This window comes from Amblyomma americanum, chromosome 2, assembly GCF_052857255.1.
Source record: "Amblyomma americanum isolate KBUSLIRL-KWMA chromosome 2, ASM5285725v1, whole genome shotgun sequence".
Lineage (NCBI taxonomy): Eukaryota > Metazoa > Arthropoda > Arachnida > Ixodida > Ixodidae > Amblyomma > Amblyomma americanum.
This window is the reverse complement of record NC_135498.1, coordinates 122,370,126-122,396,449: the sequence shown is the minus strand read 5'-3', so window position 1 is coordinate 122,396,449 and position 26,324 is coordinate 122,370,126. Positions and strand designations below refer to the sequence as shown.

Here is a 26,324-nt window from a genome sequence, read left to right as displayed (position 1 = left end):
ATTGCCGCGAATCTTTGCGGTGTTTGTTCATTCTTCAAAGCTGCCGGTAAGCTGCTTTATCGCTTTGTTCGCGATGCAAGACACGACTAGATTTATCTCGATTGATCGCAACCAAGCAGATCTGATTCTACGTTGTTCCAGAATGCTCTTGTAACTTGCACGCTTTATCTCCAAAATTCACTATCAGCTTTAAATTGAGCACAGGCGGCAGCGGCGAGCATTCTGTTCGATGACCGCCAAGCACGCTTGTTGCTAGTTCAGGAGTGCAAACTGCTGGGCTAGTTGGTTCATATTGCATAGAAAGCGTTGTGGTGTGTGCCTCCTTTGTTCTTGTCTTGCGTCTATTTTCGCTGGTTCCTTTTCTATGCTTGTTGCTACGCCGCCGCCGAGTGATTCAGTCCATTGTGGGCGCAAGCCAGCCCAATAAACAGTTTTCTTTTTAAAAGAACTTTTGTCCGTCTTCATCCCTCCTGATTGCTGTCACCACTACGTGACAATATCATGGAACCCCTTCCTTGGTCCGCACGTGGAAGCCAATTCATCCTGGTAATAATGGACCACTATTCCAAGCGAGTTGAGCTGTTCCCCCTTAGGAAGCTTGTGTCTGAACGAATTTGGGAGAAACTGTTGGAGACGTTCACTTGTTTCAGTTTCCCTTCCAACCTGATTACAGACAATGCTTCTTATTTCACAAGCGAATTCTCTGTAAACTCATGTCAGGCGCATCAAATCCGCCCCAGGAGAATGAGTCCCTATTACACTCAGAGTAACATAAACGAGCGGGTGGATCGAAATCTGAAGAGCAGGCTGGTCGCGACGACCAAGCAGCACAGAGATTGAGATGCACATCTGTCCCAATTGGTGTTCACTACAAGGACAACCGTGAACAGGTCAGTGGGTATTACACATACTTAATTGAATGTTGGGAAATATGTCGCCAACAAGGCGCGCCACCCAGCTGGTGGCAGGAGTCGTGTGAGTGGCGCAGGTCCCATGGCCACAGTGGCCACCACCGTTCGCCTAAATGCATGGCCAGCCACTGGAGAGCACCTCCAAGTGGTGTGGGTTACCGCGAGGGGTTACATAACCCACCAGCGCATGGCCTCCCTCAGCCCCTTCGCGGCGACAACCTGCAGGCAGTGCCGCTGCCTTTCAGCGGCCTGACCCTGGAGGAGCGGGACCAGGAGCCACCGGCTCACTACAGCGAGGAGCGGGCCGGCCTGTGCTCTGTGGCACCCTCATGGTCCACCGGGTCAGCCATGAGCCAGGTGCGCTCCATAAAGAGCGCAAGGAGGCAGCAGAAAAGCGTATGGCGGCGGCAGCGGCCTACCCCGCTGCACCTCCACAGGGACAGCCCGGAGGAGGCAGCCCTCTACATCCTCCAGACCAGCCGGCCAGAGCTGCTGTCCCTGGCAACCAAGAAGCTTGTCAGGAAGCTGCCGGCAGGGCTCCTTTAGGAGCTGAGTGCCTCGCTCCCACAGCAGGGGCGAGTGGGCCAAGCGTTCCCGCCAGCAGTGAGCGGCCCCCAGGTGGGCTCCCCTAACCCCATAGATGACATCATGGACGCCAACCCGAACCCAGAGCACGCCGAGCGCCTCCTAGCGGAGCCCGGGACGGACATTTGAGGAGGGGAGATGTAGGGCCCACTCACGGGCTGCCCACTCAAATCCCGCGCCTCTTTCCGCGAGTACCCTCGATCACCCTTCCTCTCCCAAGTGGGGCTGGGGAACCGGGCTACACGGTGAGGGGTCATTTAAAGGAGGCCCGACCGTCGAAGTAGTCTCTTGATCCCAGCCACGAAGACTGCTGACCTTCTGCTGCGACGACGCCTGGTCCCCCGCCACGACAATCCCTGCCTCCGTGTGAGAATAAATCTTTGTCCCTACTACCTGGCACAAGTCTCCCTGTCTGTACGTCTCCTTTCGCAGAGGAATCGACCAGAGCGCCAACCTCAACAACACCAACGAGAGTGCCACTAATTGTCGGAAAAAATGCCCGTCCCAAGTGCTTTAAGAGGTCAAAACGTATGCACCCGTAAAGTATATGGCGAACTCCAAAGAGTGGATGTCTTGGTCAATATTTTCTGAGTGGCTGAAGGAGTTTAATCAGGACGTCAAGCGGCAAGGCCGTCAACCTCACCTACTGCTGGACAATTGCTCGGTGCGCCACGTAGAAGGCCTGCAGCTGTTGAACATCAAACTGCACTACCTACTTCCCAGCCAACTGCATGTCCCTAGTACAACCCCTAGAAAAGGGGTCATTAACAGTTTTATAGGCTGTTAGCAGCACTGACTAATCCAAAAGATTCACGACATCCCACTAGAATGGGAGATGAAGATTGATCAAGCAGTCGAGATGCTTGCTGCTTCTAGGCAAGAGGTCAGTGGACAAGTAATCGAGAATTGTTTTATAATGGCCGAAATAACCAAAAACACACAAGCTGGTGCCGGTGACGAGGAAGAAGACCTTTCAACTCCATCCAATGTGGCCAAAGCGTGGAACGAGCTACGTACTAACGGTGGTGCACCTGACGACATCAACCTGAGTGACAATGCCACCATAGCTATGTAAGAAATGATTATGTGGCACTAGCTGAAACCGTGCAAAATTCCAATGATGGTGATGATTGTTTCTGTGTGGCAGATTCATGTGGTGTGCCTACCGCGAAGGAGGTGATCAATGCAATGGACGTGTTGTGACTTTTCATCGGCTTGTGCAATGATGAAGATGAAGGAGCCTTACATGATAAACTTTCTTTAGAGCACTGTGTAGTGCCTTCACCCGTGGGGAACAAGCAAGCAGAAGTTACACACTTCTTCACTGTAAAATAAATGCTTGAAAGGCAAGTTCATCTTCACTGATATCTAAAGCCTTTTGGTTTTGTTTCTGCATCATGCAGAGGCCTTCACGCGAAACCTGCATGTAACGAAAAATTGCGAACTTTTTCCAACTTCATTATATTCAGGTTTAACTGTACCAAGCCGCGCTGCACAGTGATATATGCTTCGGCTGATGGTACTAAGCTGTGCTCTTATGTGATATTCAAGGGGGGACACTGGCTATTGGGAACAAAAAATGACCTGAAAAATTTTTGAAAATTGCATTTTTGGAGTTTACAGGTATTACTCTCCAAGTCTACCAATTTTTGCCTTCCGGCAAGCAATGTTTTTACCACACTATAGAATTTAAATCATTACGTCACCTGATTTTGTGCGAGCACACAATAAAAATGGCACATATTCTACTCCACTGAGCTCGCGTTTCACCATGCCAAGAACAGCCATCTTGGGCTCGTTTGAAAGAGGCCTCTCGAGGCTTCAAGTTCTGCCACTTTTACTGGCTTGCCCGGAATGTCCACCAAGAAAAAGAACCATAAACAATGAAAAAAACGCAAGGTCCGATTCACTAATGCACGCACGTGACTGACACAAGCTGTTCCATTGGTGGATTCTCACACACATCGTCTACTAGGCTTGCAGCAGCGGGCCGGCGGACAGATTCCCAGCACCACTTTGTTGAAAGGCAAGAGACTGATAAGCAATGATGCCGCCCAGTAAATTTCGCTTGCGTCACAAATTCGGCTGAAACAAAAGAAACATGCACATTAACAACCTTCTTACACGTCCTGCGTCATCAGAACACTGCGAGAACGTGCAAGAGCCAGTGGCACGTGAAGGAGTTGTCAGTGGAGGTCGAAGTAGGCCTAACAAGCTCGGCAATGGTGACAGCTACATTGAAATCTCGATAATACAATCAAGGCTGATGTGAATTTCGGGACGATATGAACTTCGAAACTGGTCTCAAGAAGGGAAGAGGGTGCCCACTGCTGCCGCTGGCCCTCTCTACCCTTTGGAAACTCGCCCCGCACCCCACCGACCGGAGCAGACGTACACGGAAAGGGCTCCCCGCCCGACTCCGACAAGCTGTGAGTTGCCTGCCCTGAAGAAACCGGCTGCACTCCCGGCCGCCGGAGACCTTTCGCCCCTTCACTGCCCACACCACATGGCTCCGCACTGCCACAACCGCGTCTGACTCCCACTATCCCTAACGCCAGGCAGCCCGCTATGGCGGGCCCATCCACGGACCCATCGACTTCTACGGACCTGGGGCCACCCCAGCATTTCAACATCTTCAAGCAAGACTTCGATGTGGACTCACAAGACGAGGATTTTTCCCAAGAATCTACCCCCTCACTTCAACCGGCGCTGACGAGCCCCCTCCACCTACCCGGCAAAGGGCCAGGATGGGAGTTGGCCGTTAAAAGAAGCCGGGCGAAGAAGCTCCGGAGGGCAGCTAGAATATTGGCTAAAACCACCAGCATCGACACGGAATCCAACTTGAGTGCTCGTCAAGACACTCCCCACAACGATCGAAGGCGCCGCCTGGGTCGACCTCATCTACCGCCTCTGCCCAAAGATGACATCAAGATCGTGGTTCGCCCGACTGCAGGTCTCACCCTCCGTAAAATACCAACGCCCGCACTCTCAGAAGCCATGGTTCGTTCATGTCAAAACCCACAACGGATCCAGAGAGGGTACATTGTCCGCCCTCACCGAGGCTCTAATATCCTCGTCATCAGCACGCCGTGTGAAAACTGCGGCAGAGTTCAGTAACCTCGAAGGGCTCAAGTTGGATGGCAAAGTCTACCCGGTACGGGACTATACCCCGCTCCCCACAAACACACTCAGAGGAGTCATCCACGGACTCTGGTCCACCTAAACCCAAGAATCGCTCATGGCATCTCTGTGGGTGAGAGACACAAGAATCCAAATCCTACACACCCGGATTCTCGGCTCCTCCACAACGGCCCTTCTCGGTTTCACTGGACCATGTCTAGCTCGAACGGTCTACCAAGGAGGAGCGGAGTTTCTGTGCCATCCGTATCGTCCGGCGCAGCAGTTCTGCTCGACGTGCATGCAACCGGGCCACCGGCCCAACGTATGCCCCAACCCAAAAGTATAGGTGTGTCGTTTCTGTGGAGCCAGCGACCAACCTGTGACCCACAAATGCTAACCCAAGCGCGGCCTCTGCGGGGACCAGCACGAAACCGGCGCGAGAGGATGCCCGCGACATCTGAAAGCTGTGCGCCAACCTCCCGCCTCCTCCACCACAGTCAACACAAACCAGTGCCGGAAGTCCCGCAAGGACGGGATGCCGGGAGTCCACAAAGGCCGCTGGTTCTCTTCAGACGACGAGAGCATGACCAGCCACGGCAGCAGGCGGGCGAGCCAGTCCGGGAGTCGTTCCCGATCAAAGACCAGGACCCCGGTGCCGCCCCTGACCCCACCGAAACTGGCGCCGAGGAAATACAAGCGTCACCACCGCCGCCGCCGAAACAGGTGAGCTGGGCAGAGAGAGTACAGGGACTCCCCGCTCCTTCGAACGACCCCTGTTTCCAACAGCTGCAGAATACCACTGCGTCCCAAAGCGCCAAGATAGCCGACCAAAACACGAAAATTAAGGCCCTAACAGCCAAATTAGAACAGGTCCTCAAACAGAACCAAGCACCCCCGCACCCACGTAAAGACGCAGAGCCACCCCTTGCAAAGCCGACAGAATGCGTAACCGTCCAAATGATCCGCGACACCGAAAAACGGATAATGAACTCTCTGCAAGTCTCAATGTCCACACTTCTCCAAACACTAACGGAGAAAATAGAAACTATTCACAATACACTCGCGCGACATGAGACTTTTCTCAATCAGCATGCAACTGCCATTCAGGCACTTCAAACTCAGTACCGTAAACGAGCCTCGTCGGACAAGCACGGCCAGGGCCCCTCGCAGTTACGCAGTCGCACCAGCTCAGTCAGCAGCGATGCGGGTCGCACCTCATTCCGATGCGCCCAAGATGGCCAGGCATCCTAAAGGCAGCCAAAATGCAGAACACAGAAATTTGGCAGTGGAATTGTAGAGGTTACAAGCGCAAGGTGGGATTCATTGCCGCCACTCCGATTCGTCCAGATCTTATCTGCCTGCAGGAAGTGGGAGCCGATAAGGCCCCGACGCTGGCGGGATACTACATGATCAGTCAGCCCCTGATGCCATCGGTTGCTATTTTAGTGGCAAAAGATATAAATGTGGTCGATCATGCCCTGCCAGTACCGGACGCCGAACACTTGACGGTCCAGGTTGTGCCCAACAAGCGCGGCCGAGCAAGCACCTTCATCATAAACGTCTACAAGCCCCCCAAGCCTAGGAAAGGGGACCTCACAGATCTGCTACTGGCTGCCTCTCACAAAGCGCAGTGTAATCAGGAGATTTCAACGTGCCCCACAGAGTGTGGGGGTATTGTGATAACACACCAAGAGGTCAGCCTGCAGTGAAAGCTATACACACAATAGGACTGGAACTCCTAACTAACCCTGCCTTTCCCACAAAAGAGGGAAACAGTGTGACTAGATAGACTCCTGTCCTAACCTCACCCTGGTCAAGAACATAAGCCACTCAAAGTGGATCAACCTAATCGAAACATTGGGGAGCGACCACTGCATCCTAAGCACCTCTATCACTTCATCCAAAATCTGGAGAAGCATATGGCCGGCCAAAATAACGGACTGGCCAAAATTTCGCAACTCGGAATTCCCCACGGGGCATATAGAATCTATTTAGGATTGGAGCGCGGCCCTTCGCCAGGCTCCCAGCACCGCCACCGAAGTCGTACAGCGCACGAACGAGACACCTGAGGCAGACAGGCACCTACTCAAATTATGGGATCAGCGCGCGAAGCTCGTTCGCCGTTGGCAAACCCAAAAGTTGAACCGACAACTTCGAACCCGTATAGTCGAGCTCACGGAAGAGGCACAAACATACACCACGCAACTCTCGCATCAGAATTGGCAACAGTTCTGCGAGTCTCTGCGAGGCACTTTGGGCACGTCTCGGACATGGGCAATTCTCAGAAACTTGATAGACCCAACCAAGTCCAAGTCCGAAGCGACCCGTACACTACAGCGGATTTCCCGTCTGTTCCTGGGTGACGATGCAGCTCTTCTCGCAGCGCTCCGTGACAGATACATAGGAACTGCGACTACACCTAGCACGATTACCTACCAGGGCACCCCAAATCGAGCTTTGGATGCCCCCATAGCGACGGCAGAAGTATACGCTGCGGCACGATACTGCGTTCGTAACACGGCGGCAGGTGCAGACATAATCACCACCATATACGCAACCTCGGCAAGGACATAATTCAGGATCTAACTCAGTACATTACCGATGAGCTCTGGGAAAACAATATAATCCCTCAAGAGTGGAAACACTCCGAAATCATCGTCATCCCAAAGACGGGGAAGCTGCCCCCACTTGAGGGGCTGCGCCCCATCTCGCTCACGTCGTGTCTGGGCAAGCTATACGAGAGGGTGATCCAAACTCGTCTGCAGAACTACATCGAAGACAACAACCTCTTCCGTCCCTCCATGATCGGCTTCCGATCCGGGCTATCCACTCAAGACGTCTTCCTTCTACTTCTACCCCGATGCATACCACATAACATGGGGATGTAATGGCCTGAAACCCTCGGACATCGCAACACATGGAACGAACAAGCAATGGGAGGCCTCTCTACTCAGCTCGGAGCTTGATCAGCAGCGCACACTCGTTGCACAGGCTAGAGCGGCGGCCAAGGCCAGTGGAGTCTTGAAATGAAGACACCACCCATTGCATATTTTTTCTAGAGTCTTTTATCTTCCTTGTCAATAAAGTTTTCTACTACTACTCTCTACCCTTTTACCCTTTTAATGGTCCTCTCAGAAAATAGAAAAAAAAACAAATGAGAGAGGGAGCAAGGACCAGCAACGCTTTACCGGGGTTAAAGCCAATGCCAAAAAAAAAGGTGCAAATGCTGAAAAAGAGGTGTGTTTCATTTCGTCGTAGCCGCAATGATGCGAATATCCGACTTTTTCTTACTGATTCAGGCAAGTACCTCGTACAAATGTGGTATAAAACAATTCTGCCGACCAAATGAGGTTCTGTGCAAAATTTGAGCTCAAACAATTTTACAGTATAGCTGTGAGGTGCAGTCTATAGCGTGCGTTTAATTGCAGAACACGCTTTATGCAGCGAGGCCACTCACCACTGCGGAGTGTGTGAGGAGCTTAGCCAAGCCACATTCTCGCAATAACCATGGTTGTCTGGGCTGCAGCAGCGCAAGAAATAATAAAGAAGCGCATGTTTTCCGAGCACAGCGACTGGCTTTCAAATCACGTGGTATGAATCGAGGATTGCCATTGGCTGCAGCGTACATGTGTGTAGTGAAGCCTACTTACTGAATGCATGCTTCACCGACGTACAATTCAATCGGGAAATATAAAAAGAAATTACTTTATACGTGTCAGGGTGGATGCGAAATGCTCAAAAATTGGCCAAATATGTTCAAAGTTCGTGCGCTCGCGATGGTAAAAAGCATCTACCATCGGCCGCCATCTTTGGCTTGTTTTGAAGCTGCTTTCTTTGAGCGTATTTTGCGATGCTTCAAAATGGCGTCGGTTGGACGGAGCCGCCACTATCGCGCGTCTCCCGAAAGACCCATGAACATCACTAATTGGACAAAGCATGCACTCGCTTCCGATTGGCCTGTCGCTGGGTCTACTCTTTCTCCTTTTCTCTGTGCGTGCATCGTTTGCTGAATTGCTTCGTTAGTTTTCTCTCGTTCAGCCGCTTGTATCATGATCGCACTTGTCAGGCCGGTGTTTTTTCGCTGCCCAAATGCCTGATCAATGTCTCAAGCTAACTACGCGCCAAGCATTCGACAAGAAACGGAAGCGGGCGTGGAATGCACGACAGAAGGCAACAAGGCATGACACTCTGCCAGGATTTCCGGCTGTATCCTTGCCGGAGGATTCTGCTGGATCAACTTCCGAGCCTCAACACAGCATGTCTGGCGTGGAGGCATCGTCGGCCCAGGCTTCGAGTGCCGCAATGAACCGCATCAACAATGCATTTTTCACAGCTGACGAAAACAGCGAGCGCACAGCGACCAACGACAAAAGAAAGGCGCACTTGGCGTCGCAGTCTGCAACAGAGCGGAAGTTCAAGCTGCTCGACGTCATCGACTTGGAAGAGACCATCAACGACAGCGGTATGGAATTTAAGGGGAGACACAGCTCTCTGACACCGAAAATCGGCCCAAAAGTCAGATTTTCAATCTTTTCATTTTCGTGTTCCTCGCACTATTCCGCATCAGTATGCAAAATTTCTTTATTATACCATTTTATCATTGTAACTAAGAAGTTATAGCGATTAAAAAATGCAATACCACACCCAGTGCTATTTAAATTGTGAAAACCTGTTTGCCCTACTTTTACTCTGGTGCCATAAACATTCACTCATGTTTTTCATGCAAGGTAGCGTGTTTAGGCTGTCCAGTGCGATTGAAAATTTGCCCATTCTCTTCCAGGCACGGATGTGTCGGAAACTCCCCAGATGAACCCGGCAATAAAATTTTTTTGGTGCAGGAGAAGTACCTTTGGAAGCTTTTCCAGCTGTGCACAGAGTGCCTCGCACCTCGTACAGTCAGATTCGAGTGTGAAGGCACACTTATAGAAGTCTATGGGGAGTGTGCATCTGGCCATTTCGTTTACTGGTGTAATCAGGACGTCGAAAAACAGCAGCCGATGCTCAACCTGCAGCTTTGCGCAGCAGTTCTCTTCTCTGGATGCAACCCAACAGCTACACTGAGAATGCTGGCTTCAATTGGTGTGCCAGTTGCGAGCAAGAGGACATTTTTTGCAATCCAGCGTTCATATCTGTGGCCTGCAATTGACAGGGTAAGGAGTCATTGCGAAGAAGTTTCCAGCTTTCTTTGCATGGTCAAGGTTCAATGCGCACTGTTTTGTTTTCAGGTTTGGAAAGAAGAGCAGAAAAGTCTGCTTGCAAGGCCAACAGGTGAACCTTGCTGGAGATGGACGGGCTGATTCACCAGGATTTAGTGCTAAATATGGCACGTATACTCTGATGGACGTTGAACGCCATAAAGTCTTGCATTTTGAAGTCGTGCAGGTGCGTTTCCACTTTGCAACAACAACGTTCTGTAAATTTCTATAGCTCACTAATGTCGCCAAATGAACTGTAACGCAACATTTAAATATCATGACTTCTTTCTACAGCACATGCATTATCATTGGCTTAGCCTTGAATCCCCGTGCTGGTAGATGAAGCATCAGCACAGCACTACCATTGTTAGAAATACAAAGATTTATTTTCTTAAAAATAGTTACAGCTGGGAGGAGAGACCTCAATGCATGCAGTCTTTTTTTTAATTGGTAGGCACGCTACACATCACTCAATATCCTTTGCCATTATCATACCACAGTCCAATGATGCTGGCGGCAGCTGTCGCATGGAGTTAGAAGGCCTGAAACAAGGCCTTGCTTTTCTGGAGAGTGAGAGCATCAAGGTAGCAGTGCTGGTGACCGACCGTCATACACAGATCAAGTGCTTTCTCCGCAACAACAAAGCTGCAATCGCCCATGAGTTCGACGTGTGGCACATGGCAAAATGTATCTAGCAGCTGTGGCTTTATGGTGGCTGATAGTGTTATTTTCAGCATATTAATGGAATATATTACATTAGTCCTATTTTTTAAATATGCATTTTAGGTATCACCAAGAAAGTGCACACAGCTGCAAAACAAAATAACTGCAAGGAACTTGCACCCTGGATTAAGTCTGTGTGCAACCATCTGTATTGGGCGGCAGCATCTAGCGAAGGCAAAGCAGAACTCATTGTGCCCAAATGGCTGTCACTTCTTAACCACATAAGGGACATCCACACACACGACCAGGCATCGTTCCCCACGTGCTTGCACGGTGACATCGAACCCAAGCAGTGGCTCAGAGAAGGTATGTTAAATTTTGTAATGAAAATATGTGAAAGGCCCTAGCGAATTAGGCACATCTAGGTATGATACATAAAGTAACAAAATTCCAATAAGAGAGGGTTTCAGGTACGAAGACATAATCTCTAGAGTACTATTCACTGCGTGTTTACAGGAGGTATTCACAGACCTCAAATGAGAACTGGCAATAAGAGTTAATGAAATTTGGTGATCACGTTGCCTTGCTAAAGAACTCGGAACTCCAGAAGAGTAGAAAATGGGGCTAGTTGGTGCATGTTTGTCATTTTTCGAAAGCGCTGAAACAACACGGACAAAGAAGGGACAGACAGGGATGAGCACTTGTCCATGTCTGTTCCTTCTTTGTCCGTTTTGTTTTAGTGCTTTCGAAGAATGAACTCGGAACAAACTGCAAAGCATTATCGATGACCTCGACAGGCAAAGCAGAACAGTGGGTCTAAAAACTTTATGCATAGAACTTAAGCAACGTCCAACAGTCTCTGAAGCGAGCAGTGGTTTATGATAGGCAGCGAAGCATTAATAGTGGGAAGGGAAGAGGTCTAATTAGTGTAGGTAATGACCGCAGATCCAGACCATGTGAGTGAAAGAAACAGGATAATAAGAATAGGGACCAGTGCATTTAACAATTATACTGAAAACTGAATGGTAATTTACCAGTATCGCTCAAGAGGCAATTATACAACAGCTGTATCTTACCAGTACTCACTTATGGTGCAGAAACAGAATTAGCAAAAAAGGTTGAACAATGTTGCAAGCTGTGAAAGTGAAAAGTGTAACATTATGATATGAAGAGAGCAGAGTGGGTAAGTGAACAAACGAGTTAATGATATCTTAGTAGAAATCAAGAGGAAATGGCAGGCAATGCAATGGAGAGGCTGGACAACCTATGGTTGTTGAGGGTTCCAAGATTTTCCAAGAGGGTTCCTCTGGATTCCAAGATTTCAGCTACCTGTGCAGTGCAGCAGAATTTCAATGAAAAGCTTCATGAGCTAAGCAAATAATGGCTGTTTCAGTTTATTTCATACCATTTATTACAGTGCACCTCAAATACCAATGTTTATTAAAACTATCGAAACTTATAAGATGTGCATTACTGAACACAAGTTTATTTACAGGTGCACTGAAACACTTTTTAACTGGTTGATGCAGAGCATACAGCAAGCCGCACACTTAGAGCTTTACAAAGAGATGATAATGGCCATTTCTTTTTAGAATCAAAGGCTTTCCAGAAGCTTCAAGACATTGCAAATTCTAAGGCCCTTCTGCAAGACATGCCGCGGCTATCTACTAGACATCAAACCTATGGATTAGAGGCTTTTCATAGCCTTCTAGTGCATTTTGCACCAAAGACCTACCATTATTCGTATTTGGGAATGAGGGCCAGGTAAGCTGTTGTCTTCTATTCTCTACTTTTACAGTCAGAAGCCATCCATATCACAAAACAATTGTGTTAAACAAAACAAATGTTAGACATGCATCTGTAGAAAAAGTGAAAGGCATGTAGGCACGTGCCGCAACTATATGAACAGGTGCCCATCTTAAATTACACTTACTGAAATTGTCAATAGCTGCATCATTTCTTATGTCGTATAAACAGAAATCAAAAACACAGTCGACCGAATCAGAAGGGGTTTTACATGCCGACACTTTGTGGAAATTTAGAGTTTCGGCTGTGTTCACCATGCAAGCACTGCATTTTCATTTTCAATCCGCCCGGCAACTGAGGCGATGCTTTGTTCTCATAGCTCTTCAAAAGTAGTACTTTGCTCCTTCAGAATTTTCATCACGCGTGCTCATGGTGCTTTCATGCACTAATTGCTAACATGGTGTTGTGCTCAACTCCCATCAGTGACCTTCTTTTGTCACATGATCTTTACAGTTGGACTGTTTACATATGTTACAAGGTAACACGTTTTCACACTGTCCTGTGCAACTTTTTCAGGACCCAACTTGCTGTACTTCACTACAACGAGAACAGTGGACGTGGTCAGGCACGCACAAAGGATGGCACACTTCGATGGTGTGTGCGTTACCCAAAGGCAGCAGGTGGTGACCCAACAGCTTGTCCAGTAAAGGAGTCACCTACTCATGGTAAGCTTGCACCACCTAGTTTATTTGGTCACGAAGAAAGTGAATATTGCACAAGCTACAAGATGAAATGCTCACACAGGCTACGTCAAACGCCTCCTTGACAAGGTTGTGGCCATGGCTGAGAGCATGCAGCCTCAGGAGAGGAAAACTGCTCCAGAATCTCGTCCACCACTCAGCAGCAGTTTTCCAAAGGCCCCAAAAGAGAACCTGGTCGAGAAAAGAAAGTCAAGGTTCAACAGACAATGATCAGTTTCTTACCATCTGCAGAGAAAATACCGGTAAGTAGTACGGGGTTTACCGCATGTCCCAAATCTGAATGTGGCTTGATAGCCATTGTGACAGGTAAAAATGTACAGCGAAGGATGTGATGACATGCACCGTATACTTTAATTAGAGAAAACTAGTTACCAAAATGTTTGGTTCGTCAAAAAAATAAAAACAGATATTACTAAACATAAGAAGGCAGAGTAGGAAAAATCATGCAGCCACTAGAAAGTATGTAGACCACTGTGCACTATACGCTGGGGATTGCGTAGATTATGAAGGAAAAAAACTCAACCTTGATAGCCACTTTATCGCCTCTATCCTTTCCTTTATGGCATTTTTTTTCCTTTAGCTTTTTTTTACCTCTTTCTGTTTTATTGCCATCGTTCATTTTGATTCTGTTGCATATTTTTTGAAAAGGGGGGGTCTGTTTTTGCATTCTTTTCATGTCAGTATGGCTATTAACCTGCTTCTCCCCTACCTGTAGGTGACAGCCTCCGTGGCCAGACAACAGCTGTTTGAAGACCAAGTGTGCCATCTTCCAACCCTCCTCACTCCACTCCCCACCATAACCCCAGTCCATCCTCCTTAGAGTGAAGGGCCTATATAACCCCCGCCAATGATGACCGCACTTGACCTGACAAAGACAAGTCCTCTTGTTGGAACGTTGGTCACTAGACTGAGGCTCTCCCTTCATTTTATTTTTTTAAGATTGAAATCTCCCATACTTGTTATCTGCCATTACGAAAGAACCAATGCACTACTACCACTTATTTAGCAACCATTGCTGTCTTCTAGAAAATATTACTAGCGACAGACTGTGGTGAACACACCATACGCTATACGACAGTATCTGCGTGATCTTAAAAGCGTTATGCTTCAGCATTTCTCGACAATTTGCAGGCTAGCACGAAAGAAGACTTAATCATTTTACTTAGTGTGCTTCATGGAATAGTCATTTGGTAAGCAGAAAAAAAAAACTTTTTTTTCTTGCCACCTTTCTGCTCTGCATTTTTATGGTAAACATGTTGCAATTTTTTGGGCCTTATTGATTGGAAGGGCAATGATGGTGAAGAAATGGACACAAGGCACATTTATAGCTAGGAGTTCAGTGTGTTGGCCCTCGACTACGGCACTTTCCACCAGACTATATACGTAGCTCAATTTTTCACAAAATTTAGTTGAACGATATTGCATCCATCATTGTATTAAGTGTTGGATGTCTATGTCTAACCATTTAACCATGCATGAACTGCAAACAGACCAACTACCTCAATCCAAAGCCACACTAGGGAGACAGCTAGATGCCAGGGCAGACTACAAAGGAAAGTTTCACCCCAATCAAAGATCTTCAGAGGTGATTTTTTGTCCTTGACACAAGTAGGTTTTGCATTGCCAACAGGCTTCCAACATGGTTTTTATTTTTTCTGTAACAGTGTTTAATTTATTTTATAACTCGCAGTAGCAATTCTGACATGACTAGAGTTTATTGCTTTAGCTTGCCCTTCTAAGCGTTCGATAAGCCAAACAGACCTTCTTTCTTATTTCAGTTCCCTGAACAAGTGTCTACTGTGCATGCATCCATATGCTGCTAGCGTATAATTACTGCACGGAGCCCTGATATTTGCATTTATACCCAAGATTTAAAAAAATAATTTAACTGACGTAAAATCTTATTTGAAGTGGACTTGCAAACTCACTCAGCTGTAGAAGCTACGATTTGTTTAATCCCTGCAGCTGCATCTTTCAAGTTGGTGTTAGTTCAGCCTAACTGCCTTATTTTTTCTGTCATACTGAAGAGCCTCATATGATCGAGAATTTTAGGGCAGCGTCATCAACTCCCAATAAAGGAATGAAGTTTTGCTAACTCGGACATACTTGCTTGGCACCGGCGGCAATAAATGCCACAATACAGCTATTCAGTGTAGTAAAATGCAACTTGATATTGGTTCAACATGTGCCTAACTGTTTTGTTGCTGCTGGCGTAGTGGATCATCACAAGCAGTCACTGAAATGCTCGATGCCAGGAGGCTGTCGCCTCCTACCTATAGCAGAACAACGCTCGGCCAGCTTGTACATGACTGCTCAATGGCAATGGTCATTGACTGAAGTTACAACCCGTGTAATCCCTGCTGTCTTATCTTGCAGGTTGGTATTGGAACACAATTATCTTGTGTGACCTCGCTGAATAGTAAGAGATGTTCTGCCAATCTTCACAAATTAATGCACCTTATTAACATTTTTAGAGAACCACAAATACTTTTTCCTGGCTTCAAAGCGGAATAAAATTCTGGGTTTTTGCCATGTGGTTTCTTCATGTCAATCACACTAGTGCAAGGTTCCTGCACAGTGATTGCAAGAAAACCTGCCAGAACTCAGCAGACCCAGCTAATTTAAATTAGTCCTCACTCCAAAAAGCACTTTTTCTTGCTCTCACTTTGCAATAACCTCAAGCACTGAAAACAACACACACATCTGTAGAAACCTCTCTCTGCAGGAACACATAAAAAAGGTGGTTTTCTCAGACTGTATCCAGGAGACAACTTGGCAGAAAGCGTAGACTGTTTCTCATTTGTTTTCAGATGAGCCAAACAGCAAGTACGCTGCATTTCGCTATAACCTGTGAATGAAAAGTGCCAAAATTTCCCCCAGGGTTGATTCAAATTTCTCACTCATTAGTGAAGCATTTGCTGTTCATTTTTTTTTTCAAGAATTGTAGTGTTAAACCACAGGCTATCATAAATTTCGCAGTAGCCGCACAGAGCAGGTCTCTCCTAGCGATTTCTGGCACTTGATAATAAATGCAGCAGAAGTACTCATCTTCCATTCTGTGCATGCATACAAACACCTGTTATGAACGAGTAATATTGCAGCCACAGCGAAAATACAGTTATGCACAAATGGGTGCCACCCTACATGCGAAAAAATCGCATACCGGCATCAGACACGTACCGGAAATTTTTTCGCGAATGGTGCCGGCCGGCGCATGCACAACTACGAGAGCACTGTGGACGGCTCCTTTCGAAAGGGAGGCCCCTACCGACGGCAGCAAGTCTTGGCACAGTTCATGTGAGCTAGCGAAGTCGCCTTTCCGTTGCATCAAGCTTCGGGTATAACTGCCGCTCTCCAGCGTAACCAAAGCAATATTGCGAATCACATCGCAGTAGACGAACACACTCAGATCACACACAATCAATTAATTGTGCAGCAACATAATACTTTCTACTCCATACAACGCTTTGTACGTTGTGCTATTGCCAGGCGAGAAAAATGTGGTCGCGGGTCTTTTCACACACCACGCCACGGCACGATCAAAAACACATTGTAGGGCAAGCGAAAGCAAACACATTCCGGTTTAGTCGTTTCTGTGGACTATAGGCGCACCGTCACGATCTTCCGAATCTTCCTCGAACTCCGAAAGGCATTGTGCGAAGTGGCTTATCGCGAGAAAGTTATCGGACAGTCGTCAAGCTTCTGCCAATAACAACATGCAATTTCGAAAAATGACGTACTACGTACCAGAGCAAGTTTCCAACGTCGGTAGACGATCCCGGCTGCTCTTCGCTCCCCGCAACAGAGATACTGCGTCGTTTGTGTGCGAAACTGGTACAGTGACACCCCGATGTTCACGTGAGTGTCAAAAGTGTCCTATAATCGCTTTTACAACACCGCGAAGAGCTGCAATCAGCACGCAACGCAGCCTACGCAGCACTGGAGCCGTATCGGCATTTTCGCTGGTCCTCGAAATGTCGTCACGTCTTCTTGGCCAATCAGAGGCGGCGGCGCGACCCGCGATGTGCCCCGAGGCGCCGGCTGCGTATTTCTGCTAAAAACGAAAATTGGGGCTTGTTTTTGCCCAATTTTAGTTCGATATTCGAGTTTGCAGCGTCAAAAACTCTAAGGGGCCACCGCAAGCCCAATTTTTGCAAAAAGTGCTTCAGTCTCCGTTTAAGGGTAACGTAGTGGATTTCAAAAGAAAGTAAGCGTAGCAGGGGGCGGCAGAAGGTTAGGTGGGCGGATGAGTTTAAGAAGTTTGCAGGCAAAGGGTGGATGCAGCTGGCAAAGGACAGGGTTAATTGGAGAGACATGGGAGAGGCCTTTGCCCTGCAGTGGGTGTAGTAAGGCTGATTATGATGATGATGATGATGAACTCAAGTGAGTGCCCGTGAGCAGGCTACAATTGATCGACTGGAATTGACGCCGGCGCCGGCACGAAAGACCACGCTGTTCGCCGATGTAAGTGGTGCGTCCGCAGAATCAGACACAGATGGAACAGCCTCCTATGCAGTAATTGACCTCAGCATTGCGAACGCCCTTCTCGATGCTGTGCAGTGCAAAACGTGTCGTGGATGCATGAGGTTAATTACCAGCAACCAGAGCTAAGGCCTCGCCATGAAACTGATCGTGCTGTGTGACAACTGTGGCGAGATTGTGGCCGGGTGGAATTCATGGAGGGTTGACGGCGAGAAAAAGTGCAATCCTTTCGAGCTCAATATTCTCGCTAGTCGAGCAATGCTGTCGACCGGCAATGGCCAGACAACAATGAACGATATCTTTTCAGCGATGGGATTGTTACGGCGTGGGATGCTTAACAAGACGTTTCAATGGCACTCTACAACCTGCTGCTACCCGAGCAGCCGCGGCAGCTATGGCACAGGCCGCGCAGGCAGTGGCAAAGGTATACGATGACTTGTGTTTTGGGCACAGGGGGAACATTGCCGTGTGCTACGACGGCAAATGGATGACACGCGGGCACTTATCACATATAGGTGTTGGTGCTGTAGTGGAACTCTTCACTGGTTATGTGCTCGATTATGTGGTGCTGTCTAACTTTTGTCTGGGCTGCGAAACTGGCCCAAAGCCGAACACTGACGCCTATGAACTCTGGAAATCGCTCCACCAGTGCTAAAAAAACACCAGCTACAAGGCTGGCCAAATAGAGGCCGAGGCAGGCAAAATTCTATTTGAGAGGTCTCTACAGCGCCACAACATGCGCTACACAACCATATTATGCAATGCGGACAGTCGCACGTTCAATGCCCTTCATGATGCTCAAATCTATGGCTACATTGAAGTAGTCAAGGAGGATTGCATAAATCATGTGCACAAGCGTATGGGAGCAGCTTTGCGCAGCCTCTTGAAGACGCACAAGGGTGCAGGACAACAAAGTCTCGGTGGCAGAGGAAGGCTATACATTATGGCCAAGCGCCGAGTTCAAATGTAGGTGATGTGGATGCCATGCAGCGAGCCATGATGGCAACATATTATTACATCACGTCTGCTGATGACTGCCCCAATCACACTTTGTGTCCCACTCGTGCGCAGTCTTGGTGTCTCCACAACGCTGCAAAAGAGGAGCCTGAACCCAAGCACAAGTACAGTCTGCCAAGCGATGTAGCTGAAGCTCTTTTGCCTGTTTATAGTAGCTTATAAGAGAAGAGCATGCTGCAGAGGTGCATTCGGGGGAAGACCCTCAACTCAAACGAGAGCTTCCACTTGATCATCGGGGCCTTGATCCACAATGAGCGGCACTCGTCACTGTTTGCTGTGGAAGCAGCTACAGCAGTAGCCCCGCTGCGCTTATAGCAACAGCATACAGTAACAGCAATTCTGCAAGAATGCAACGCAAACGTGCCAGCAACTGGCTCCAGGAGAGCTTAAGAAAAGGACTTGCACCATAACACACGTTCTGCGCAGAAGCGGGCGGCTTTGCTTGGCTTTGCTAAAGCAGCAAAAAAAAAATAAATAAGCACCACAACAGCATGCACCCCGACTACGCTCCTGGTGCATTTTGAAAGCATGCGAAAGTGTTTGGGGTTTTCTTTCCCGATTAAATATGCTGTGAGGCTTGAGTGCTTTTCACAATCCCCCAATTTCGGTTGCGTTACATTTTTGAAAGATTAAATTAAGGGGGGACACGGGTCTTAGAGATAAAAAAATCGCCAAAAAATCGATTTTTTGAAAATGCTATTTTCGAAATCTGTTGCCTATTCTTCACCAGTTTGCGAAGTTTCATGCATCTAGGATCAGTAGTTTTCGCGCAGTACCAATTTATACCGTCGATTTCGACTGAATCTGATCCAAAATTGACATCAAAACGGCACTTCTTGCGCGGCGCGCAGCTCCTATTCTATGCATGCTATCGGAGCCATCTTGGTCTCGTTTGAGAGAGCAACCTTTCCTCTTCAATTTCCCGCCACCGATGTCTCCGTCCACCCATTGGTTGCAGAAAAAAAAATGCCAAAATAAGGTCCTATGCGCAACCTCATTCGTTACTCAGGGCACGTGACACGTGTGTACTAGCGGATTGGCTGAATTTGTCTCCATCGTCTGCAAGACGCGCCGGCCGTTGTTGCCGCGGCAGACCAAGTGCCATTTTGTTGTGCCTTGACTCCGGTGCAGTACGCAATGAATCGCAGGTCGGTAAAATTTCGTGCCAGGCACCAGTTCGGGAAGAAAGTGAAGCATTCGTTGAGCGATAACTTCAAACCGCGCACCGCCTCACCGCAGTGTGCCCAAGGAGAAGAGCTTCACGCGCCCAGTGACGGGGCCGCCGACACTGCCGCGCCAGGCCTAACGGACCCGACACCCGAAAGCGGTACCAACAGCGGCCGCGTACGCCACGACACGATATTTTTACAGGCTTCTGAAGCAGATGAACACGAAAAAAAAGCAGCGGACTTGGTAGAGAACCTTTCAGCAACGGCAGCAACAGATCGGAAGAAGGAGCTTCTTGCTGACGGCGACACCGTCGCGGTTCAACTGCACAATGGAACTTCGTTCACGATTGTGCGTTTGGATTCAGTGAACGCTCTGCTCGAGTTCGCGGAGTGCAGATCCTGCCCTGGAGTTTTGAAAATATTGAGAGATGAACGTGAATATGGCCTTGCGGTCAAGCTGCACATTGTGTGCGAAGATTGCGGTGACACGTCGTCGACATGGAGTTCGCCGCACGTCGAATGTACGCAAAAAGTGAATCCTTTCAACGTGAACGTCCTCGCCACGCGTGCGATGCTGGCCACTGGCAATCGCCAAACGTCATAAAATGATATTTTTTCGGCAAGGAATATTAGCCCTCGGGGTCTGCACACAAAAACGTGGCAGTCGCATCTGAAACGCAAGCTGATGCCTGCTGCTAGTCGCGCGGCACGAAATCTGACCAGTAAGTGCGCGCGCAGTCCGTTCGCGAACTTTACGCAGAACTGAATGCGAGTAATCCTGGCAACATCGCCGTTTCATACGACGGGTCATGGATGATGCGCGGGCACACTTCCCACATTGGCGTCGGGGCGGTAATTGAACTGTTCAATGACTTGGTGCTTGACTATGTCGTGCTGAGCAATTTCTGCGCCGGATGCGAGTCAGGCCCAAATGAGGATGACCTCTCATAAGAATCGCGGACAGCCAGCCATGTGTGCCAAAAGAACACGACGAAAAAGGCAGGAGAGATGGAAGTGGAGGCTGCCCTGATCCTGTTCAAGAGGTCCCTCGAGCGCTACAACCTGCGGTACACTACTGAACTTTGCGACGGTGACAGCAGGACCTACCTTGCGTTGGAAGAAGAGAAGGTGTATGGGTATATACCCATAAACAAAGAGGACTGCGTCAACCATGTGGAGAAACACATGGGTACTGCTTTGCGGAATGCAGTAGCGAAGAACAAAGGCTGTGGCTCCAAAAGCCTCAGTGGAAGGGGCAACCTAACGGGAGATCTGATAAACAAAATGAGCTCCTATTATGGATGGGCTCTGAAGACCCACAAAGATGTAGATTCTATGCAGAGGGTGGTGATGGCCACATTTCATCACATCACATCCAATGATGCAAAAAGCAATCATACATTTTGCCCAACGGGGCCGAACTCCTGGTGCAAGCAAAATGCGGCAAAGGCCAGGGGTAAGCCAGCCCCAAAGCATCCCAGGAGCCTGCCCCCCCATGTTTGTGAGGCCCTGCCTCCCATATATCAGCGCCTCTCAGACAAGAAGCTGCTGGAGCGATGCCTGCGTGGCAAAACGCAGAATAATGAAAGCCTAGATTCTATGGTATGGGCACTTGCTCCAAAGCACTCCCATGCCTCACTGTTTGCGGTGGAGGCTGCTGTAGCTGAAGCCGTTCTCAAATTCAATGTTGGAAATGTGACAGCATCAAGAGCAATCCTCAGCGAGCTGGGCTTGAATCCAAGCAATGAAAGTAAAAAGCACATGCTGGAGAAGGATCTGCGCAGAAGGAAGGCATCAGCACGCAAGCGTGCAGAGAACGCGAACATACAACGGGCCCTAAGAAAGCGCCATGATGGTGGCAAAAGCCAATAAGACTATATGCCTGGTGCCTATTAGCCCTTTTTGAATGTAAATATGTAAATATTTTTAGCTTTTCCTCATTAAATATTGCTCTGCTTGTTTTTTGCCATTTTCTCAAAACTGTGTTTTGTGTCAAGTTGGAAGTTTGCTCAAGGTGTATCTCAGCACTTAGAGCAGCTAGAGCTACAATTCTTTTTGCATTGTGCAGCTGGAAGCATAAGACATGCAACGCTGGGAATAGATTTTTAATTTTTACCTTCCAATTTTTTTTATTTCTTGTTTTTTTTCACTCCAATGACCATGTTTTGAGCACCAAGTTCATTAGGCTGCTAAATCTATATCATTAGCTTAATTTGAAAACTGCTTCTAGCATTGCATTCCTCACACATTGTAGTATCTACCCACGTATTAAAATTAAATTTCTGACGGCCCACCTTTTTCTATTGTTTGAGCAGACAATGGCATGATATATATTAATATCTCAGGAACTAATTGGCCTAGAAATAAACGAATTGCATATTTGAAATCAGTGGAAAAAACTGAATAACTCTGTACAGTTCCATCAAATTTGGTCTGTAAATAAAAAAAGAAGCTCTAAGACCCATGTCCCCGCCTTAATATCTCGGGTCCTGTTCTTGCTATTGCCATAAATTCTTTTTTTTTTTTTGCTAGAAAGAGAACCCTGTGAGTCTCATGACACCAAAGTAAATGCAATGACCACAAGAGAAAATTAACTGAGAAGGTTACCCGTCTTGGGCACCCAAATGAACCTTTCCTTTCAAGCATTTCCTATTGCATAACTTTAGCTCAAATTGGCATAGGCCATTAATTCTTGCTTTAGTTCACTTTCCACTCGTTTCTGATCATGTTGACTTATCATTGACACAATTTACACCTACATACTGTGAGATGTTTTTCCTCGTTTTCTCAAAACTGCAATTTTGAAGGTTCTGTAATTTTGGAAGAGCGATATCTCAAACTATTTGTGGTATAGCTCTCATTCGTGTTTTGATAGAAAGAAATACTCTCGAAGAGTGCAATAAGAATAAAATATGTTCAGTTATTACACGGCAACATTTACAGATTTAATTATCAATCTTAGGTGCTAACTTGGGTTTTTAGTCACAAAAGTCTGACTTGGTGTAACTTTGGTTCAAATTCTTCTAGCACATCAATTCTTGGCTTGTTTCACTCTGATCTTTCTAGATCCCTCTGGCAAGTCTATTCTCATCATGCCATAATGATAATAATGAGGTCTATTCTCATCATGCCATAGGAAGAAGAGGAAGACGACGCTGCTCAATCTGTTGTCACCTCAGCTCAGTAATTTTGCCTTGTTTTCTAGTTATTAACTAGGTTATTTCCATCCTTGGAAGACGGCCGCGTCTTTAAGGCGGTACTGTCCCTACGGGAAGGGTACGGCAGCTCCGGCGCCGGTATCCTTAAAGGGACAGCGCCATCCGAAGGAGCCCAGTGGGGCGGAGGCGGCCATGGCATCACATGACGGGGATCTGCCAGTCATCAGGGACGTCCAGCAGTGCAGTGCGTCATCATCGCTCAGTGGGGACGACTCAACTATCGTCGCCTCTGACGAGGAAGTGGCTGACATGGCGGAAATGGACAACGATGGCTTCAAAGTGGTGAGTCATCGGAAGCACCGGACAGTCGGCATCCCAGTGATAGTTCAGCCAAAAGAGAAAGGTGTTGACTTCAGAGAGTGGAACCCTATCAGGCTGTTCGATGATATTAAAGTACTACTGGGATCTGCTCCGATTCGCAGTCGCTTCACAATGCAAGGGGCTCTTCATCTAGATATCTCAACGGAAGAGCAAGTAGACATTCTTCTGCGGTGCTCTCAGATCGGTGGCATACGAGTTCAAGCCCGGTTGCCACACTCCTACATGACTATTACATGTGTTATAAGGGGAGTACCAGTGTGGTATTCGGAAAGTGCCCTTCTTGACTACTTGAAACCGCAAGGAGTTCTGCACGTGCGACGGTTAATGCGCCGGGTGGAGCCCAGAGAACAACAATGGGCAGCGAAGCCTACAAACTCTATTGTGCTAACGTTTGCTCCCAACACCGAGCGCCCTGGAATAATTGACCTTGGTTTCACCAAACATGCAGTCCACGAGTTCGTTGAAACTCCTCCCCGGTGCTTCAGGTGCCAACGCTTTGGACATGTAGCGAGAGTTTGCAACAAAGATCAACGTTGCAAGCGGTGTGGTGGTGACCATGACTACAAAAAGTGCAAGGCAGATTTTGCTTGCGCTAATTGTAGAGGTGACCATCCAGCGAGTTTCAGTGGCTGCACATTCCGTGTAAGCGCCTTACACCGTCGCAAGTCCTTCATTAGTGGACCCAGACCACAACCTACTGAGAAGCCGATACATGGAAGTGATGAGTTCCCTGCGCTCGAGTCGGAAGCTCGGGACGTGGTAGCAAGCGACGTCGCTACACGACCTGATCCGAGCAAGTCGGCAACGGCCTCCGAGGGTGAGCTGGCTGTTCGATCTGCTTCTGCAAAAAGTGTCCATGTTCCTCAGCAACCAGATCACAGCAAGACTCGACAACATGGAGGACATCCCCTTGCCTTAAAAGAGATGCAGACACCAGCTACCGTGGCCAAGAGTGGGTCCCAGTCCCCGTCTTTTGTCGAAGTGGTGCGCCAGTGCGTGCAGCAAAATAAGGAGCTCAAAAGCCGGAATCTCTCCGACCTTCTACGCGTTTTGTTTGATGTCCTGCGTTCATACAGCCAAGCGATGCAGCCTGGCACTTTGAAGAACTTTATACAGCTGGTGCTTTCTTTCGAGACCTTGATCACCGCGTTCGCAGAGAACAACTCCTAGACGGCTAGTTTTCTTCAACCTGTTGCAACTAAAAACCCTGGAAAAGTGCCGTTTATCATGCAATGGAACTGCGCTGGGATTATAAGTCGATTAGCAGAACTAAAATTGTTCTTGAAAGAGAACTGTGTTCCAGTACTGGCTCTCTCGGAGGCTGGCTTGCCAAGCGGGAGGTCTTTGCAGGGATACGTCGCCCACAAGAATTGTAGCATAAAGTCTTTTCCCGCAGGAAGTGCCGCCCTTTACATACGAAGGGAGATTCCTCATGTGGCTTTGAACGTCACCGATCTTTGCACCAACAGTATTGAGGTAGTGGCTGTGAGGATTCGGCTCGCCTTCCGAACTCTGTCCATTGCATCAGTATACGTGTCCCCGCGGAAGAAGGTCGATATGGCTTTGTTCCTCCAGCAACTTTGTGACCGCTGCCCAGCACCCAGAATCATCTGCGGTGACTTCAACGCCCACCACCCTGCCTGGGGTGACAGGAACACAGATCCTCGTGGACGCCAACTTGTAGAAGTCATCGACAGTTTGGACCTGTGCGTGGCCAATGACGGAAGTCCCACTTTCTTTCGGCCTCCAACCTCACCCACATCTATAGACCTCACCTTACATTCACCTGACGTCCGTGTGCAGTGGTCAACTAGAGCTGACCGAATGGGAAGTGATCACTACCCGATATTTGTGTTTACTGCCGACTTCCATCTGCGTGGTCCTAAAATTTGCCATGTTGTTAATTGGGACAAATACAGGGAGCACTTAGCCTGTGTTTCCGGTGATGTGACAGACAAAATGATTTATGCTAAGATGGCTGCTACCACGGCGCTCAAGCTACCTGATGATTTTCCGACTCCGGATTTAAAACTCAGGAACCTCTGCACAGCGCGCAGAAGGGCGGAGCGACAACTGTTGCGGAAGAAGGACGACAGAGCCTTGAAGACAACTTTCAACAGGCTCAACTCTGCCATTAGACGTCATGCGAACAAGCTCTGTAAGTCCCAGTGGGCATCGTTTTGCGCTAGTTTGACTGTTTTCTCACCGATTACGAAAATTTGGCGTGTCGTTGGCAGTCTTGCTGGTGGCTCTCGTCCGAGTAAACCTTTCGAGGCGCTTGCATTGCGCACGCAGAAACATCTCGTGTGCTTGGCAGAGGAATTTGCGGATGCATTTGTAAATTCCAGACCAGGCATTCATCCCTGCGCTCTGCCTGCTACGTCTCCGTCTGTTATGGACGCCCCGTTCACACTTCGAGAACTACAGACAGCGCTCCGCAGCCTGCGGCGTCGCTGTGCACCAGGTCCTGACGGCATTACCAATCAAATGTTACAGAACCTGCCTCTGGAACACCGGAAGATGCTCCTAACCTATCTCAATCGGGTGTGGGAGTCTGGTGACGTTCCCCCTTCATGGAAGGTGGCTTGTGTAGTCCCAGTGCTGAAGGCCAGCAAAGAGATGACAGACGCGGCCTCGTATCGTCCTGTATCGCTGACGTCGTGTGTGGCTAAGCTCATGGAGAAGATGGCAAGTAAGCGTTTGTCTTGGTGGCTTGAGGACAGAAGGGCACTACCAACATGCATGACTGGATTCCGCATAGGTTTAAGCGCGCAAGATAGTGTCCTGGACTTGATTAGCCACATTGAACATCAGAGTGCTTTTGGACTTTCAACACTAGCTATTTTCCTAGACGTATCAAAGGCTTATGATAGCGTCCTCCAGAGCTCAATACTGAATAGTCTGCAGGTCATAGGCGTACAGGGCTATCTTCTGCGATTCATTCACTCATTTCTCAGTGATCGTAAATTTCGAGTGCGGTTAGACAGTACAATGAGCTCCGAAAGGGCGGTATCGCGAGGGGTACCTCAGGGTAGTGTCCTGTCCCCAACGCTCTTTAATGTTGTCATGGCTGGTCTTCCCGCAAAAGTGCAAAAACATTGCAGGCATGTCCATATGTCGATATATGCAGACGACA

The 26,324-nt window shown here is 48.3% G+C and overlaps 1 pseudogene across 1 annotated transcript; it reads left to right on the top strand.

Moving 5' to 3' along the window:
• The first annotated feature begins 8,873 nt into the window (after positions 1-8,873).
• On the top strand, positions 8,874-16,077 carry LOC144120042 (uncharacterized; annotated as a pseudogene). The gene is made up of 8 exons (XR_013312423.1): positions 8,874-9,078; positions 9,513-9,766; positions 9,842-9,998; positions 10,213-10,498; positions 10,598-10,840; positions 12,067-12,238; positions 12,797-12,945; positions 13,025-16,077. The product of XR_013312423.1 is annotated as an uncharacterized LOC144120042 (transcript).
• The last annotated feature ends 10,247 nt before the right edge of the window (positions 16,078-26,324 follow it).